We start from the raw sequence: 21474 nt of genomic DNA on the forward strand, positions 1-21474 counted from the left end.
TCTGGGATAATTTTTTAAGAATCTCGGTGATAATTGTTTACTTAAAATGAATGCCGTAGATGTAGGTTGGATTGTCAAATATTTGGAAATTTATTTCTTCAGATTCCAAAACATTTGAAATTCCTCCTGAAGTATATCTGAAATGACCGCAGGTTTCGATTCCATGGTGACACGGATATATAAAATTATATTTAGAGTTTTTAAGTTACAATATTTATGAGAGGAATTAATTTGTTACGTACCAGTTTTTTCCTACACTCTTCCGCTTTAAGTGTTTTAAAATGGGGCGTCGAACATATTTTCCACATTATTAAAACAGTTCTTAAATAAAGCTGTTCTGCGTATTTTACTCAGAGTGGTGGCGTTCACGAGTAAATTGAACTTAAACCATTTCTCTTGATTTATACTTTTCTTATTCAACGTAAAAGATTTTAAGGCATGTTTCAGGAATTTGATTTCAAGCGTGTGCATCGATGACTGATTACTTGATGTTAAATTGACAGAATTTAAAGAAATGTTCAAATCTCTAACTAGGCACTCATTCATTGTTGTTTCATTCAGAAGCGCTTTTCTAATGCCCCACAAGATGGTTTTATCAATTAAAGTATTTAAATGACAGTTTAGGCTTGCTGCTAAACTTTCAAATATGAAAACGTGTTCTAAGCCTAGAGTGTTAATTACCAGTATAGTTTTTGTGCTAGCAAATCTTCACCATTTTTATCATCACGAAGATCCGTCCTTTTCCTTTATGTCCTTCGACCTGGATCAAAGTACCAGTGTTCAACAATTTACCATTCACTACTGATAGGCCCCGCACCAGAAGTAACAAAAAAAACTAGCATTAATTTTCCATGTGCTCCAATAATACACGAAGATTCACATTTTTCCTGACATACAATCTAAGAAAGAGAAATCTCTCATACTCAGATTAGCCCACCAGTGTTTAACGGAGGTAACATATGTCCCACGCTCTCCAGGGCCCACCAGTGGCCGAGGGGTAAAGTCGCTGAACACTGGTAGTTCTGTCCGAGGTTCGAAGCTGGCGAACGGACTGGCTGCATGGGAGTTTTTGTGGGATTCTCCATGTGTAACGTGTATACGAGCCAGTTTCCCTTAGAAAGTTCTCTACGAAGGCATCCCTTCCCTTAGGCAGATAGCCCTCGAGGCTTTGCCATAATCTCTCTCTCTCACACACACACACATACTCAGATTACTCGTTTGAATACAGACTCTCAACAGTTACATCATAAACACTGGTTTTTATTTGAAGCTTTAATGCAGAGGTGTCGAACCTTTTAGCATTCTTGGGCTATGCAATCAAGAAGATAAGATATTTTTGGCTATACAAATATTTTCTATCGTTAGAGGCAACTCTTGAGCTTCCAAAAAAGCGAATCATAAAATTGGGCACGTTTCATTTAAAATTTTCGAGTTTCCTGACTGCAGAAAACAATTTTTGAATTTCCGGTCTATGAAAAAAATGTACGGGTTTGACTGAGTTATTTCAAATTTCCTCAATTTGTATATATCTCATTGTGAATATATATAAAAGAAAACACATATCTAGAAAATTTAAGTAAATTAGTGATTTACGTTAATCAGATGATTATAGTCAGTGCTTAACAATAAAGATGGTTTATGACAAAAAATAACTTTTGTGTATAATCATGTTAATAACGTATTAATTAATTTACTTCAAAACTTTCTTTATATTTAAAACCTGTCCCATAATTTTTGAAACCATGTAAATTTGGACTTGAGGGTCTCGAACATTCATAAAATCTATCATACGGCTCCCATCGTATTGAACTTTTGCCACCCCTGGTATAGACCTATGAAATGATGAACTTGGATATAAATTTTGTATTTCTAAATCTTTCACCTCTAGGAAACAGCCTAAAATTTCTCATACTATTTCTATACCACCCAACAGGGACAGCGGTTAGCAACGCTGACTGCCGTATCGAATGTTAAGGTGGGAATCCCAACGAAAGGGCGGATATTTGTAAATGTATGGTGTCTGCGCGGCTTGGGGGGCGCTCTAAATAAGGTGGAAGAGGTTGTGTAAATGAGGGGTGGGAGACCTTCCGCCCCTTATCCCTGGGATGCTCTACTATAAAACTCGTCGGAGAACTGAGCATAGTCGAACTCTCACCTGTATGGTGTCCAAGCATTTGGGCAATGACAAAATGAATACTTGCTACATTCTACCATGAATTTAGGTGGATTCGTGTAATTCAAACAAGAGAGATTAGTAGCAAATACAAAAGCTATTTTTATTACAACGCGTTAGTGTTTTAGATTTGTGTTGGCTTAGTCAACAATTATCTGGATATTCCCAAAACTTTCTTTGTGATTACACTTAAATAGATTTTAAGGGCACAAACTCTTCAACAGATTAGGACAGTTTTGCATGTTAGTCGTTAGGTTGAGTGTTCAGAAACGCTTCAGCTTTGTAATAGGCCCACCAGCGGCCGAGCGGTAAAGTCTCTGAACACTGGTAGTTCGGTTCGAGGTTCGAATAACGCGAACGGGCTGGCTGCATGGGTGTTTTCGTGGTTTTCCTCATGTGTAACGTGTATACGAGCCAGTTTCCCTTAGAAAGTCCTCCACGAAGGCATCCCTACCCTTAGGCAGATAGCCCTAGTGTGCTTTGCCATAATTAAATACACCACACCAGCTTTGTAATAAGGTTTACCAGCTAGAGCGAACGGAGTTTGCAACTTAGGTTTACATGCTGTTTGCGATATCTCAGCTTAACAGAATGAATGTGATTTCCGAGTTGATGATGCAACATAGTAGAGTGCATGATCTTTTAAACTGAAACTCAGTTCACAATTAGCATTTCATTGTACGAAAAAAACACTAATTCTATAAACCATTGGTCTTAAACAGGAGGCTGTCGAAAGAATCCTACGCGCCTAGCGAATACATTTTCTATTCGTTTAATGAGCATTCTTATAACAGTAAATTTTGTGGCAAGAATTTGTAACAATTTTAAGATTTTAAAGGTTTTGAGTCCAATTTTACATTATTTTTATTATTATTAAAAACGAACATAAGTAACGCCTCTGAACAATCTAATCTTACTCAAAAGTTTGAGGGTACAGATTTGATGATTTACGTAATTTGCCATTACAATCGTTGTTAAAATATGTTATTTTAATAATTAGCTGTTACCTTTATTCCAGCATGTATAATGATCTTTGAAGTTTCAGGGAAATTCCGGAATTAAGTAACTGCACATATTGATTCTGGGGAAGTTGACTAAAACATGACAATGAAAACAATCTTGTAACAAAATGCTGATCAATTTTTTACAGACAGAATGTATCTTCCTTACCGAATTGAGTCACTAAATTATGTCAGATTTATAGACATTAATACAAAAATATCAAAACTGACACATGGGTCTTGCAGGAAACCTCACAAAAACTCCGTTTCTGTTCCTAAAGAAATGCATTGTATTCTTGTTCATTGCTGTCCATGAATATTGCCATTTATGTCTAATAACATTTTAAGAAAATCTGTGTTAACGCTTTACTAACGTTTAGACAAATGAATACAGCTTATGAAAGTTGGTTGTATTGTCAAATACTTAGGAAATGTTGTTCTTCAGTTTTGAAAAATTCAGATTTTTTTCAGGAAATACATATGACAGGGAAACAGGTCTCCATTCGTTGATGCCATGGAATTTTATATCATATTTACAGTTTGTGATTATATATATTGCTAGATTTTTGTATTTAGTTTGCTGTTTTAGTATTGTTAATAAATAGTTTCATTTCCCCGTGTAATGCTGCGCGTGATATGTTTCAAGAGAAAACTACGCCGGACAAGTTAAAATAGAGAAGCACGCGCATTTATTTAATAGATAGCTCGTAATTGCTTTTGCTTTCCAGAAAACTCGAGAAATAAAAATTATTAGAATATTCTCGTGTTTGATAAAAAAAAAGCTCATAAAAGCCGGATTAAAACAGCTCATTTCAGTTGCTTACAAATTCTTGATTTTGGTTGGTGGTTTCGTATTAGTGGTGAGATCGTATTAGCTTTCTCTGTTTTGAACTGAGTTCTATTAACGTTTTAGAGTGTAAACCGAAACTATTCTGAGATATTGCGATATTGTTCGAATATCTGTGAGGAAATTTCAGCAGTTTGGGTTTTTTTCATGGGATAAAAATAACTTTTATTAACATTTTATAGACTTGTGCATTCAATCCATTATGAACTCGTACGCGCGCTACACTTTTTGGTGTCAGGAGTGGAGTTTGAATGCAAACCACAAGAAGGATGAAAGAGGGGTGGAAGAGGGGTGGAACAACTAACAATTAAGAGTAAGACAGCTGATTGCATTTGAGTGTCTGTTGAAATATTGCTTGTCTTCTCTGCAATGAGGGCGTTGAAAGTTTCTTCTGGCAGCATTGCACATTTTGATCAGTAGGGCTAGCTCTTTGTTGCGTTTGACTTTTTATCTGGTAATTTCACATTGAGCTTGGTCCCGTGCAGACATGATCTTTTGAGTGATCTGAATAAAAGCACCAACGTTATCCTCCGACTGTATCGCGGGTAATGTGTAGCGTATGTTGTTGAGAGCTTTTACAAATTTTTGCCGGTCAGTGCGAAAGGCTCTGGTCTCTGATGTGGTATATCCACTGATGTCAAGAATTATTTTGACCGAATTATGATCTGATGACAATTCCCCAGCACGAAAATATCCAGTAGTACACTGTAATTCTGAGCAGGAAGAAATCAATAATTCCAGTAGACTCAGTAGTGTACTTTGTAGAATCCTGTCGGTGGGCTAAGTTTAAGATTACACGTACAGTGTCGTTTGAATTGCAGCAGTTCCACGCGCGGTGTCGAATATATTTAGGTCTCTGCCAATAATGATGTCTTTTCCAAGACCAAGTAGAATGTGTAAGTCAGCGAGGACTGCCAAAACATTACGCCCTGGTGGTATGTAAGTGGAGACAAAAGTGTATGTTGTGGAAGTGTTTGTTGTGAGTGTAGTAGTTGAAGCCTCAATTACCGAAAGCTGTGGTATTGTAACTGGTAGTAGAGAGATACAGCGTTTTATTACCAGTGCAGTGCCCCACCCCTTGAGCGGGAGGTGGTTGGAGATCGGTTAGATCTATGTACAGCACAGTTCTGTACAAAGATTGGAGAGGCAGGGCAAAGCTTGTGTTCTTGTAGGAACATAATATCTCAGTGTGTGTGTGTGTGTGTGTGATTATGGCAAAGCCTCGAGGGCTATCTGCCTAAGGGAAGGGAGGCCTTCGTGGAGGACTTTCTGAGAGAAAGTGGCTCGTATACACGTTACACATGGGGAAAACCATGAAAACGCCCATGCAGCCAGCCCGTTCGCGGGATTCGAACCTCGGATCGAACTACTAGTGTTCAGCGAATTTACCGCTCGGCCGCTGGTGGGCCCTGGAACATAATATCAGGAATGTACTCATTTATGAAATCTCATGAATTTTTTGAGACAATCCATTCGCGTTCCATGGAATAATATTCAAAACATTATACACATTATTCATTAACAGTATTATTATTACAGCCAAAAAGGACTTTGAAATGTTGAAACAATGAAAATAATTTATCTACAATATTATCAGTTGTCTGGATTTCAGGCATTTTGTTGGAAATTTTACGCAGGACATTCATGAGGGAGATGGCCTTGACATATTCATAAGATCTTTAAAACATTTGGCTATTTCGATAAGGCCAAAGAGGCCAACATCATTTGAAGTTTTATTATTTTTTCTGTTTACATTTTTATCGTTACTGGTTTTAGTTTCCTTAGCTGTTTTATCACCATTATTAACATGAACAGCAGGTTTTTTTTTACATTTTGATTGTTAACAACATCAGCATAGGAACTGCCTGAGTTAACGTGGATATTTTTTGACAGAGATTTATCCCCGTAAGGGGGGGTTGACGTTATTATCCCGTAAGGGGGGTTGACGTTAGTATTAGAATCCTTACTATTAGCAGAGTTCTTATGTGCCTGAAGTACTGAAAAATTTTGCACCCATGATAGTTCGAGGGTGACCCATTTGCAAAACTTACAACAAGAATATTTTCTAAGCATTTACTAGAGCATTCTTCAGTTTTATAGGCTCCTGCACATTTTACACATTTAGGCTTTAGTTTGCAGTTGTCAGAGGTGTGATGAATAAACTGGCAGTTGTGACACTGCACAATATTTCCATTCACCTGATATGCTTTTACAGTTACATAAAAACCTAAACATTTTGTAATTGGCGTATTTTCAATTTGAACTTGAAACTTTTGAAGGTATGCGTGGTTCATTTTTGTTTACTATTACAACTTCGCTAAATCGAGACGAGCAGATGAATAAAACAGAATTAAAGTTCTTACCTTAATAAAGTGTAATCCAAGCTGCGGATGTAAGGAACACGATCATTATATTAGCAAACACAAAATAACATATTTATTAGGTATTAGAAGAAAAAATATCTAGCGATGATTACAAGCGTAGTATACTGTCCATTGCATAACGCGAGAAGTGAGTAATACAAAATGAGAATATTTCTCCTTTTTCGATCAGGTCCAATTACAGTTAGCGGGGGTGAGGGGGAAATTAACGTCGGAGTGTACAGCTTCATCGCAATCGTTATGAATTGCTCCACAATCTTCCACTCGATGAGCTGTTCCGATCAGAGTAAGGCCGATTCCTTTTAACAAAAATTCCAGCTGTTGTCTGCGCAAAGGTTTCGTGAACATGTCTGCATACACCATTTTACTGTTGCAGTGTTGTAGATTAAAAATTCTTTGATGTTTTAGATCACATACGTAGTGATATTTCACATCGATGTGTTTGGTGTAACTGCTTCCTTACTCTTTTCTGGAAAGATTTATGCATGATATATTGTCCTCAAATACGATGTTAAGTTCCTGTTGAGTAAAACCTAAATCTTCCATCAGTTGTCTAATCCATTGTAGCTCCTGCAAGGTTAATTCTAGAGCGACGCATTCGGCTTCTGTCGAAGCTAGGGCGACACAATTTTGTTTCTTGCTTGTCCATGATATCTTACTGTTTCCTATTTGACTGTTTCCTATTTTACTGTTTATTACTGTTTCCTATCCGGATGTGGATTTTCTGTCAGAGGTATCCCCTGCCCAATCAGCGTCACTGTAAGCTTTGATGACTGGTGCACCATTGGATTTTAGATGTAATTTGTAATTAATTGTAGCTCTCAGATATCGTATGATTTTAATGATACCATTACAGTCCGATGTTGATGGATTTTCTACTTTTCTTCTAAGTATTCCAACAGGATTTGCTATGTCAAGTCTTGATACTGTTGCTAAATATAAAAGTGCTCCGACTGTTTCCCTATATTTCCGATTATCGAGAAAAACGTCATCCTGGTTGTTTTGGTTCTTCGTAAAATTCGTAATCATGGGTGTATCATGGGTGTATCATGGGTAATCATGGGTGTAGTTTCTTTGGTGACTCTCCTTCGAATTTTTCAATTATACTCCTAATCTTGTTAGCGTGATGAAGTTTAAAGCTTCCGCCTTTTTCTCTTTCGATTTCAATTCCTAGATATGTAGATACTTCTCCAAGATTTCGAATGTCGAAATATTCTTTGAGAATTCATTCAACTTCTTGAATTGATTGTCGCTCGCGACTAATATGTCATCAACGTAAACGATTATGTAAGTTCTTGCATTTTTCTCGATTAGTGTGAAGGAGTATGGATCAGCCTTTCCTTGAACGTATCCTTGTTTGCGCAGGATTTCAACTATCTTGTGATTCCAGTTTCTGGCTGCCTGTTTTAGTCCCTAGATACTTTTATTCAGTTTGCAGACTTTATTTGCTTCTGAAGCAGAGATGCAACCTTCTGGTTGCTTCATATATACTATATCTTCTTTCAGATCTCCATATAGAAAAGCTGTTTTTACATCAAAGTGGCCCAGAGGTGCGTGCATTTGCTCCGGACAATTGTTCAGCTAGTCGGAGGACCCCAGCCGGTTAGCATTACGAACTCGTACGCACGCTACACGTTTTGGTGTCAGGAGTCGGGTTTTAAAGCAAATCGCAAGAGGGATGGAAGAGCAGCTATAACAGCTGATTACGGACTTTGCTTCATTTAAAGGAGATGTCAATGCTGCCAAAGAATCCGTCAAAAGAAACGATAAAAGCGTCTCAAATCTAGGAGAACTATCTTTTATGTAGGAGAAATAAAAACAAGCAAAGAAGTGATGAAAACGTGTCAACTGCCTGTTAAAGCAGTACTGAAATCTGTTCAGCAATCTGTTAAAGAGGAAAGGCGTTTTTGATAGCATTTAATTTGTTTAAAGAGTCAATTGCAATCATTCTTTTGTTGTTGTTGTAATGTGATGTTTGTTATTGCATTGATGCATTACTTATAAATTTGGCTTCCTTTCCCGGGATTGTACTGCACGGGACGTGCAGTCCTTGGAAAGGGAGCAGTGCTACGATTTGTGTATTTAGTAGTATTTTTAGTAGAATTTTTATTAAATTATTTAATTTCCCAGTGCAACGTTGCGCACGAGAATTCTTAAGAGAAACCTACGCCAGCGTTAAGATACACGGGTACGCGCATTTAACACGTAAAGAGATATCTCGTAATTGATTTTGCTTTCCAGAAAACTCCAGAAAACAAAATTACCAAAATGTTCGCTTGCTTGATTAAAATGCTTATAAATGCCGGATTAAAACACCTCAGTTCAGTTGCTTACAAAGTAGTGTACTAAGTTTTTGGTTGTTTATGATAGCGAATTCTCTGTGAGATCGGATTTGCTTTCTGTGGTTTGAAGTTAGCTCTATTAACGTTTTAGTAGTGTAAAATATAACTACAGTGAGATACTGCGATATTGTACGAATATCTCTGAGAAAATTTCAGTATTTTGTTTTATTTCTTAGTATAATAATCAATATAATTTACTTTTTATAGACTTGTGCATTCCTTCCATTGGGAACCCGTACGCATGCAACAATATTATGCAAAGTTTTATCCAATTTGTTACTAGGCAGTTTTTTCGTAAACTTTTATGCTACACTAATTTTAAAATTATAGATCTGTTGAAATGGTTTCATTGTTAGCTCGCTTCTTTTAAATGAAACTGCGTTGCCCAACTTAGGCAGAGCGGTGGCTTTGATAAAAATTAAATTTGATTAAATTCTGTTTCATTTTCTGATTAAATTGTTTCCTCAGTTGTTTTCTTAGCAAACGTTTTCAGGTATCTTATTCAGAAATTTGATTTAAAGCGAGTGAGATGATATTAACTCTGAATATAGAGCGGTTTCAGGAAAAATCTCAGCACTACCAAGCAGCTTGTTATAATTATCTTATTCGTCAGTGCGGCTTTGCACTACAATAAGAGTGTTGCGCTCCTTATGCTGGACGCGGCAAAAGTCTTCGACCGCGCCTGGAATGAAAGGCTTAAACTAATTCAACTTGGTCTGAATTGGAACCTGATTCTCCTCACTACTTCATTTCTCAAGCAGCGCACATTCATTGTCGCTTATGGAAATGTCATCTCGAGACAAGGGCACATAAAATCTGGCGTCCTCCAATGAAGTATCGTAGGTCATCTCTATTTCTATTATATACCTGATGTTCCTAACGTAAGTCTTGTAAACTACTCATTATTAGCCTGTTACGCCGATGACACGGCTATCAAGTCTTTTAACGCTAAACATGCCATGTTTAAACTTCAGAATTATGCAAGCTCTAATGAAGACTGGTGTAAAGCCTGGCAGGTTAAAATAAACGCCAGTAAATCTCAATTCCTTATTCTCTCCAAGACAATTACAGAAACATAATTTTGTTCGGCGAAATTGTACCCATTTTTACTAAAGCCATTCGTCTACCTGGGAATCATCTTCAATCAATATCTTACATGGCATGATCATATAAAGAGTATTTACAGCAATGTTATTGATATTATAGATTTCTTCCAGTCATCGGCAGATTTTCTAAATTAAGTTTCTAAGTTAAATTTGTAAATTAAGAAGTATATTTACACTGCTTATATTAGACCAGTTCTCCTCAGAAATTCTTTCCTCCACAAGGTCCTCAAAACTGAAGAACTTTAAACTTATCTACGAAGAACAAATGATTTTTTTCAACAATGAAACGTTAAAATGTACTAAATTACTAGATTTTTATGTCTTTAAATGGCTTTGTAAATGTGTTAATACGCTCTGTATGATAAAAGCTAAATTAACTTTATTTATTTGCCGATGAAAATACATTGAATTTATTTGTTATGTAAACATGTTTCGATTTATTTAGCATAATTATCTGAATTCGTACTTCTTTAATGTTTTACCAATTTCTATAAATGCTTGAGCAATATTTCCATCTTGGTTTTCACGATGGAAGGAAAAATAATCCATATGAGCTCAGCATAAGTATTTTATTATTTTGAAAATTTTATGCCTAGCAGTACAAAAAGTACATTTAATGGATATGTGTGCGTGCATTTTTTACAATGTTAGCATAAATGTGTTTTAAAGGTACAGAAAAAAGTTAGAAAACGCAGGACAGATAAGCAATAGAAAAATGTAATTTATTGTTGTAAATTCAAAGGAATGAAAAAAGAAATTTCTGGTCTAAAATTGTAAGAACATAGTTTTATCGGTTTACGTACTAGGTCATTTAGATAATGAGAGTTTTTATGTCAATAACAGTTGCTTTTTTTATAATCTTTAAGATAATCAGCAGCATACCAAAAGTTTCGAAGTAAAAATTTTACATACATGTATAACACTTTTTCCCAAATGTCCCTATGTCCTATGTCCTATTTGCAACTACTTTTATAATTTAATAAAATATGTTTCATAATTTGATTTACATTGAACCATTTTATTCTTTATTTATGAATTTCAGGGCTTTTTAATGAAGATCTCATAGCTGAAGACTTAAATACTGAAAGAGATATTATTTTTTTATATTTACATATATTTTAAATTTTTATTAATTAATTTATATGAAACAGCGCAGTAAATATATATAAATACCTAAGAAATCTATGTTTGATTTCACATTTTCATACACATTTGTTTCTCCGATACACTAATTTCACCGCATTTTTGTTCAGAATGCTTTTAATAATTTATACCAAAGCTTGCTGAAATGTTATATGTCTAAGTTTATTCCGGCGAAAAAAATATAATTTTTTTTTTAAATCAGGAAAGATTTTAAACAATTTCAAAAATTATTTCAAATTTATGAAAAATATTTGTTCTTCTACTTCAGTGGGCTCACCAGCGACTTAACAGTTAAGATACTGAACGCTGATAGGGTTCGATATCGGGCTAATGGACTGACTGCATGGGCATTTGTGTGGTTAAGCATGCATAGCATGGATACGAATTAGATTCCAATGGATACGAATCAATTTCCTTTAGAAAGTCCTCAGAAAGATGCTACATTTTTTGTGAAATGTTTTTTGACGTGGAAAAATGAAGAACCCTTGGAAGAGTTTGGAATGGAGAGTTTATTGACCTTATTCTTCGTCTAGAGTAGGCAAATGTGTGATTAAAGATCACCCAAGAGATTTTGATCAGTTTCTAAGTGTTAAAAAATATGTCACTACTTCTAGTGCCGATCAAAATTTGATTCTTAATGAGCACTGCTAGAAAATTGTCAAAGCAGCAATAGCATTAAGACATTCAGTGAAATGCTAAAAATTTGCCAGTTTTCCCCCAGTACCAAGCAGTAAAGCAAGAAAAACTAGAGTTTTCTCTAATCAACACTCAGGGGGCAAAACAAAGAAGTCTTAATATCTTCAGTTAAAAATTATGGCAAACTATAATTTGATTTATACGATGTGTTTAAGAATTTTACAAATATTTTGCAAGAAAATACTACTATTTTTCTGTCAGAAAGGAGAATTCTGAGCAAGTATTACTCTGTTCCAGATTAGTAACCAACACGCCTTCATTATTAATACAATAATGATATACGCTATTTTAAAAGGTCTGAAATATAAAAAATCTGCTTTTTTATAAAAAGGTCAGACATTATTTAAAAGAATTTCTTACATCTGATAAGATACACATGGTAATCGTATCTAGAACCATTATTATTTGTGTAAACAATAGAATTACCAAATTCAGCTCAGAACTGCAGTGGCATTCCATGAACCTTTGAAAGATTTATATTGAGAAAATATGGAATAAACTTATAGCTGAGCAAAGAATAATATTTACATTATTATTATACCCCTGTTTGCTTATTTTAATGAAGGAATTTTACGAAATCTTCATCAGGGAAAATGTTTCCTTTGATTTCTGGGAATAAAAGGAAATTATTTCTTCTCATATGTAAAATTTTATAATAAGCCTTCAGCTTACATTTAAAAGCTTCAAAATTCTTATGCCATATTTACCTTTCATTTTAGTACTAAAAATAGATTTCTCTCTGAAACAGAAATAATTCAGCTACTGAATTAACAAGCAGAATTTTTTTATTTGAATATTTTTGGCACTCTTCTCTTACCGGGAGAGGATTAAGAAATGTAGGTATATAATCTTGTATTATTATATGGATGCATTATATGGATGTGTTATATTATATTATTGTATGGATGTTCATGCTCATGTATGTATCTATATATTTAAGCACACATGTATGTGCTAGTATACATACTCACACATATGCACACACATATATACACAGACGCATACGTTTTTGACTACGGTCTCCATTAGTTGCATCTATTACAAACTAAATATTAACAAACTATTTTTACATTTTAAATTCAGTATTCATATTGATATGTAGCGCAAAATTAATCAATTTTTATTACATTATTGAAAAATAATTGTTATTAAACAACCAAACAATTTTCAGCGGAGATAATATTTTGTCGAGTAAGAATGTGTTTTCAAAACTTTGAAATAAATATTATTTAGGAAAAGGAAATTCAGTTACAGCTTTCACAACTCTAACTATTCTAACAAAGTTGCTCTGAATAACTTTTACGACGTAATAAATTTTACAATGAAGCTTCAGACTCCAATATAAAAGGTATCTGAAGATTATGACTGTACATACAGTATTCTATATGCAGATAGTAATATTAAAATACATTTTATCGGAGTGATGTTTTCTTTTTATGAGACTGTTTAAAGTGTGCAATGATGTAAAAGAACACACTTTCAGTCTATAAACCTCATAGCATTAGCAAGTGTAGCAACTAACAATTCTTGATTTATAGTGAAAAGTACATTATATGTAAATTATAAAAAAAAACATATTCCTATTTCTATGTTCAGTCACCTTTCTTATTTACAATAAAGAATACAAAGGTAATGTACTTGCAGAGACTCTAGAAACAACATTTGAATATATTCGAACATAATGCAATGGTAATTTAATTACACATGCTAAGAAAACATTTTGAAATTATAAATGCACAATAAAACTAACAAATGTTCCTTTTGTTGTTCCATCTCCATTAGTAAAAAAGCTAACTCAAAATTTGCAAAGCTAATGGCCGAGATAATATAAAAGAGCTTCCTTTAAAAATTATGCTACTCAAAGATACCACCATGTAGAATACAGACCTTCCCTTCATGATAAAATGAACATTACTTGAAACATTAATTTATGCAGACTTACTTTATGCATCTTGAAAGGAGGCATGCTGCAAAAACAAATCGATATCAAATGTAAGTTTTGCAAAACGAAACTGGCAGCGATCCTTGGTTTATAAAAAAATTTATGCCAAATTAAAATCGCAAGTACCAGAAAGAAAATAAATTTATGAATAATTTTTATTAATTTTGACTCCTTATTTTGACTCTTTTATTTTTGACTCTTTATTTTAAATGGATTATATAGCCATTTCAAATGAATTTAAATTAATTCATTTAAATAAATCCGACCAATTTCTGCTGTCCATCATATAAAATTTGCTTCCACATATTAAGAGTTTAGAATCATTAATGCACTTACGCTTTTCATTTAGCATATGTCCCTAGTAAAATTTTAAATTTTATTAAATAGCCAATTGCTCCCATTTAAAGAACAGTATCCTAATTGCCTTTACGCAGATTTTCCAGGGATGAAGCTTTAATGGATAGACTCTGATGTGTACACCACATGACTTTCTTGGACGGAATTATACGCAATTTTGCTACGTTTCATTTAAACGCGTTGAATTAAAAGTTAACGAATTTACTTACCAAAAATGAGCAATAACCTCTGTGACACTTTCTTCACTACCCGTAGCGGTATTTTCTGTATCTAGAACTATACTACAGATTTCGCCATATGTTAATTGACTGATGATTGGGGAATTGTCATCGCAATAAAACACTTCTGTTGTCATCATCTTCATTTATTACTGCTTCTTTACATTTATTTACAAAATGTATTAATTGGAAAATTTCACCTTTGTTTTGCGGTATCCGAAATCCTTCAAATTCGCGTCTATTATCTTCATCCTCCTCACCATGAAATATGGTAGCTGGCAATAAATTAAGCCAATAAATTAAGGCAATAAATTTATTAAAGTACATTGCAAACACATCCCCTTATAATCTTCCGACGGTCCACACAGCAGATATTATATTAAAATATTTCAAAAGTTCTTGAATAGTCTTGCAATTGTTCAAGAAATTTAAAATGGATTTTAAGACTGCGTCTGTATATTTGCGTTTCAGCGCACGCACTAGTCCCGTATCCATAGACTGAATGATCCTCTTGCTAAATGGCTTAGATATGACCTCACCTCTTCACTTCCAGCCCTCGTGCCGTGATGGACGGACATCTCTGTCTTCTAAAATTGCTCTTCCTCACTCATTCCAAAATTCTATCACCTACACAAGTTCAACTGAAAGGTGGCCTTCTGTTATCAGTCTGTTCGTTTAAAAATCACATCATGCCCGCATAATTAATTTCTGCCTTCGATATTTTCTCGCCTTTTCAAAAACTTTACTACATTCTGATTTAGCGCAAGGAGGTTAGAATAACTCCTTGATTTAGCGCCATATGCCGATTTGCCTCTTAGTTCTAAAATCTCCTCTCCGCTTTCTGCTTTTATGTTTCATTTATGTTATAGAAGAATAAAATGGCAAAAACATTACAAATTACAAAAAGAAAATTATAAAAATCATAAAAATCAAAACTTTTGACTTCAAGTTTTTTTTTCCCATACCAAAACTCTCTCGAGCTAATATGGCTCCTTCTAGCTTGCTTCAAACTAACTATTTATGCAGTTTTTCTATTTCTACTCACTAATATTTTTATGATGTCGAAGTGTACTGCCCCTCCCCGAGGAATATAAATAAAAAAAGGGCAGTTCTGTATCTCCAGTTCTACTGGGCCGATTAACGGATTTCAAACTGTGATTTTCATGCCACGAAAGACCGTCTTAGGATATAGAATCTTAGATTTATGTAGCACTGTCCTAACACAACCGCAATCCTGACTCCTACCCATGATGAATTTCTTGGGCTTGGTCTGATTCAGAAAAGGAGATTAGTAACAACAACTATTTTTATTGCACACGAAATGATCGATTTAGATTTAGTTATATTTTCCGTTTTAGAACACGAGCATGCCTTAATGAGGTTTCATTTTAATTTGCACCAACCTTGCTTTTTGGTAACAGTTAAACAATTGTCAATGCACTAGTGTTTCAACAAATTAAGATAGTTTGGTATGTTGTAGGTTAGGTGGTATGTTTACGAATAGTTTAGCATTTTAATAAAGCTTACCCAGCTCAGGAGAACATAGATTGCAAGTTAGGCTCCCGTTCATTTTGCACATTATCAGGTTAATAAAAAAATGCAATTTCCGGGTTACTGATATAATATTGTAGAGTTCATGATCTGGTAGAATGAAACTCTATAAAGAATTTGCATTTTATAATACGAAAAACACACGAATACCAAAAGATAGTGGTCTGAGTCTAAAGGCCATTGAAGGAATTTTACTCGAATTAGCATTATTATGACGTCAATCTTTATGGCAAGAATTTGGAGCTATTTTAAGATTTTAATGGCTTTGAGTCCAGTCCTGCGTTAGTTAAATTACCATTGAAAACGCAGGTGGCTAACGCCTCTGAAAATCTACCTACTGTGATATATATCTTATTCAAGGATATGAGGATACAGATTTGCCTTGTTGACTACTAACGTTCTTGGAATATTTTGTTTTCTTAAGTATATTTACTTTTATTGCAGCTTCTACAATTATAAATCAAATCTTGTAAACGACTTAACTGCAGCCATATTGATTAAAAAAAATAAGTTTTAGAATAAAACCTCGTAACAGAATACAGATCAAAATTTTTTGAAGTTAGAATAAGTTTTCCACACTTAGTTCAGTCACGTAAATTATGCCGGACCTGTGGAGATTATCATAAAAATATTAAATCTGGCACTTGGTCGTGCAGAAAATCACACAAATTCTTTTCTACTCTTTCAAAATGTGTGAATGAATTTAAATCTAATGTTAGGTTTGGCGCTTTATTTGTTTCTTCAGTTTTCCATTCACCGCAAAAGCTATCAGAATCGTAATTCGCAATTCTGATTTAGAGCGTGTAGGTAGAGAACCCCCGTGTTCTTTCCGATCGTCAAGTAAACCAAAGCAGTACAAGCCTTCCAGAAATGGAAGGTAGTAGAGATTTTCCGGCGACCGGGTTAGTTATATAAACCCGGATGGCATCAAATGCTTTATTTTCTTCGTCATAAAAATTCCGAAATTATGAGCCGATCAACGGCAGTACATCGGCAGAGGTGGTAAAATCGCGCTTTGCCCCATAACTAGGGATTAATTAAATACTGGTATTTGCAGTTCACAATTCTTCAAATTCAAAGCCGACTTCGAAATACTGAGGTACTTCAGTGTGAACATCCCTTTTTAGATTTCCTTTGCATTTTCTTGTATTTAATGTTCCGAGTAGGTTCAAGTGGTAATACGTAATTGTGCATTTTTATACTTTGAAGAGCTGTACAAGTATACTTAGTCGTTAGGTTGAGCGTTCAGAAACACTTCAGCTTTGTAATAAGGTTTATAAGCTCAAGCGAACGAAGTTTGCAAATTAGGTTTCCATGCGATTTGCGCTATCTCAGCTTAACAGAATGACTGTGATTTCCGAGTTCTGTGATACGACATGGTAGAGTCCATAATAGTTCAGACTGAAACTCTGTTAAGAATTAACATTTCATAGTAGGAAAAGAACACTAATCCTATAAACCACTGGTCTGAAACAAGAGTCCGTCAAAGGAATCTTATTATTACCGAATACATATTACTTCCGTTTAGTTAGCATTCTTATGACATTACATTTTGTGGCAAAAAATGCTTACAAATTTTAAGATTTTAATTGTTTTGAGTCCAACTTTAGTTATTTTGATTATTACCAAAAACGAACATGAGTAACGCCTCTGAAAATCAATTTTTACACAGAAATTTGAAGATGCAAATTTGATTATTTATGTAACTCGTCAGTACAATCGTTCTTAGAATATTTTATTTTTAAAATAAACTCTTAACTTTATTCCTGTATGTATAATGAATGACCTTTGAAATTTCAGGGAACTTCCGGAATCAAATTAGTGCACACATTGATTCCAGGCATGTTGATTTAACCACTTAACAGTTTCGTTTTTCTGCCATATTATGTCCAAAAATAAGCACATTTTTTATAAACAATTTTGTATTAAAATCGATTGTATAAACTCAAATCCACAGTCAAAATTGTTACAAGTATTGCATTTATTAATTTATTTTAAATTTTTAATTAAGCGAAAAAATGGCATTTTTACTTAAAGTGGGTTTTTTAAGAACAACTAACTGAAATGTAAAGAACATTTTACAGGATTGGAAGCGAGAGAAAGAGCATGCAATATTTTAATTCTTACATTTTATTTCAAAAATCAGCTTTTGTATGGTAAATTTTAAAGCATGGAGATAAACAAAGTCCAACATCACAATCAGGACAAAAATATCTTGTTTCTCTTCTGATCCGTTTTCCGCTCTCGTTCCGTTTTGGGCAACACACAAAGCATTGCCTCGTCGGTCTCAATTTCTTTTCGGTGGCAGGAATCACTTCTAAAAAGTGTCTTTCCGTCAATCGTAAAGGATTGGGCAAAATTCTTGGTCGTCCTATTCTTTCATTTACTGTTCCATGCCTTTCAATCAAGCGATCAACTAAATCTAGTCTAAAATTCAAATGGGAGTATTTTCCGCCGTGCTTCTGGTACAAAACAAAAGCATTCCACAGTGATATATCAAAAAGGTGGAAGAATATTTTTTTGTAGTATTTTTTTCCTCTCTTCTTTATGATGGGATAATTGATAAGATGTTGATCTAGTCTGTCTACACCTCCCATTGTATTGTTATATTCCATTACTACTTGTGGTTTTTTTCTGACCTCATCATTGTGAGATGGCACTTCGATCATTTCGGGATTATGTATTGTAGATAAAAGACTTACAACCTTCTTATCCATCCATTTGATGATACACACTTTTCCTCTTTGGAAAGCACGGACTTCACCTTTTTTTAGTTTTTTTGATTGCAGTTCCTTTGGAACGTCTTTCCTGTTGAGTTTGAGTGTTCCATACATATCTGTTTGTTTGCTAAGAAGGATATCTACCAGTTCTGGAGATGTGTAATAATTATCTGTCGTTAGGCAATATCCTTTATTCAATAGTCATAGGCTGCATAAGTGTCATCACAACTTGAGATGACTTGTACAAATATTGGTAATTATTATCGAAACGTGTGTCTTTTCCAGTGTATATAATAAGCTGATATACATAACCAGACTTTGACTCGCATAACATAAAACTTTTTATACCGAATCGTGATCTCTTTAGTGGTATATATTGCTTCCAGTGCAGTCGTCCTTTAAAGGGCATCAAGCTCTCATCTATTGTTACATCTCTTTCAGGTGTCATGATTTCTTGATAACGTGCATTCAAGTGTTTTATTACAGGCCACAGTTTTTGTAATTTCAGACACTCATGTGTTTTAGCATCAAATTTCGCATCATCGGAAAAATGTAAATATCGATGAATTAGGTGAAAACGACGGTAAGACATAATTTTTGAGAAAAATGGCGTTGAAGTTGAATGTCGCTTACTCCAATATAGTTCAATAGCAGGTTTTTTTTGCAATACTTGTAACAACTTGTAAAATATTCAATGCAAAAAACACTTGAATTTCGTTTTTCGATGTTGGTTCCCACTTGTTTGCTCTACTATTTCTTCGAAGATTACAGTTTCGAATACTTCGATCTGCATATTTGTTGGTTTCCGAAACTATCACTTCAAGTAGGTTATCATCGAAGAAAATATCAAGAAACTGTAAAGTTCCGTCATTTACATCAATATTCAAATGGATAGCAGGATTCGCTGTGAAAGGAAATCTTGGCGGTGCTGGAGGAGGATTATTGATATCAATTTCGCAAAAGTTCCGAAACTGAGTTAGCTTATCCGAACTTTCCGTTTCTTCGTCATTAGAGAAGTCCGATAACGAACTTTCACAACTGCCTGAATCATTTAGCGAAATTTCCGATTCACTGTCTGATCCAATATCAGAATTATATTCTGTAATAAGCCGCTCACTATCACTCATTGTAACACAAAATGAGGAAAGAAAGTATTCGCAACGCGTGATACAGTAAACTAAATTTGCACTTTTTCCCGCGTAAAGCAGTAAAACCAGATGAAACCGGTTTACACTTATTTTGAAAGCCAGTCTTTACTGGACAACTAGAGCCATCTATTAGAAACAATGGAAACTAAAAAAATGAGAAAAAGCCGGGCAAATCAGTGGATCGGCGTAAAAAAAACATGCTGCCCGAGCGGCGCTCAGGCAAATCAGAAAAGTCCCCTTTCGCTGCACCCGAGCGGCGTTCGGGCAAAACTGGTAAGTGGTTAAAAATGCCAATAAAACAATGTAATAACAAAATGCAGATCAATGTCTTCACAGATAGAATCAATTTCCCTTATCTAATTGAATCACGCAAATTATGTCAGACTTATAGAAATTAATACAAAAATATCAAAACTGACACATGGTACTGTAGAAAATCTCACAAATACTCCGTTTCCCTTCCTAAACAAATGCGTGATATTTTCGTGTATCCATTTCGTCCATCAAAATTACCATTTATATCTAACAATGTTTTAAGCAAATCTGTGATAATATGTTTAATGGCTTTTAAACAAATGAATGCAGCTTATGAACGTTGAACTGTCAAATATTTCGGAAATGAAGTTCTTCAGATTTAAAAAAAATCTTTTTTTTTTTCATGAAATACATTTTACACGGGAACAGTTTTAGATTCGATGATGGCATGGATTTTTAGATTATATTTACAGTTTATGATCGCACATATTAGGAAAGACGTTTTGTCCAATTTGTTACTAACCAGTTTTTTCGTAAATTCTTGCGCTATATGTATTTTAAATTTACAAAATTAAGTAAATACTATAAATAGAATGTTTTCTTTTAAATAAAACTGCGCTGCGTACTATATGCAGAGCGGTGACTTTAGAAAGAATTGAATTTTGGTAATTTTGTTTCAATTTTCTGCTTAAACTGTTTTTTCAGTTAATCTTCACTGCAAAAGCTTTCAGAAATTTGACTTAGACGATGATTCAACTTCTTGTTTAAAATTGACGGAACTTTAAAGAAATTCGCAATTCCTTATCTGAGGATGCATTCTCAAGATATTGCATAAATGCCATACTCTTTAGGTGAAACAAAGCTAGACGTTTGAAGGTTTTAAGAGTTTAAAAAATTAATTGAGGTTTTTAAAAGCTGAATTATGTTTCATTCAGGAGCGCTTTGCAGAGCCCGACAGAAATGATTCCTCAATTTAAACAGTAAATGCCTTTCTGCTAAACTTAAAAATGTTAAAGCGTACGTGTTAAGCATTAAACTAGTTTAATCAGGGTATTTTCCAGATTTTTTTATTTCACGAAAATCTGTCCTATTTCTTTTAGTGATTCGACCTGTTCCAAACGACCAGTGTTCAGCAATTTTAACCCTCTGCTGCTAGTGGGTTTCCTACTATAAACAAAAACGTCCTAACAGTTAATTTTCCACGTGCTCCAATAATGCACGAAGCTGCATATTTATTTTAGCAAAGAAACATAAACTTCTCTTATTCGGATACTCGCTTAAATGCAAGCATTTAGAAGAGGCATATAGGCATTTCGAGGCTCTTTTCTGTTTCATATTAAATGCTGAGGAGCCCAACCTTTTAGCTTTTCTGCGCCACACTGTAAGATGATGAGATATTTTGGACTACACAAGTAATTTCTGATATCATTGCCAACATCTGACTTCCCAAATCAGCAAATCACATAAGTGTTATTCAATTTCTCGGATTTCGTCAATTTGAGTGCTGAAATGAATTTTTTAAATTTCTATCTAGAAGAGAAATGTACGAGTTTGACTGCATTATTTCAAATATACTGTGTCCTATACATAAGAA

The sequence above is a fragment of the Stegodyphus dumicola genome, chromosome 11 (genome assembly GCF_044657685.1).
Source record: "Stegodyphus dumicola isolate Sdum_Otavi_A_Nest chromosome 11, ASM4465768v1".
In the NCBI taxonomy this organism is placed as follows: domain Eukaryota; kingdom Metazoa; phylum Arthropoda; class Arachnida; order Araneae; family Eresidae; genus Stegodyphus; species Stegodyphus dumicola.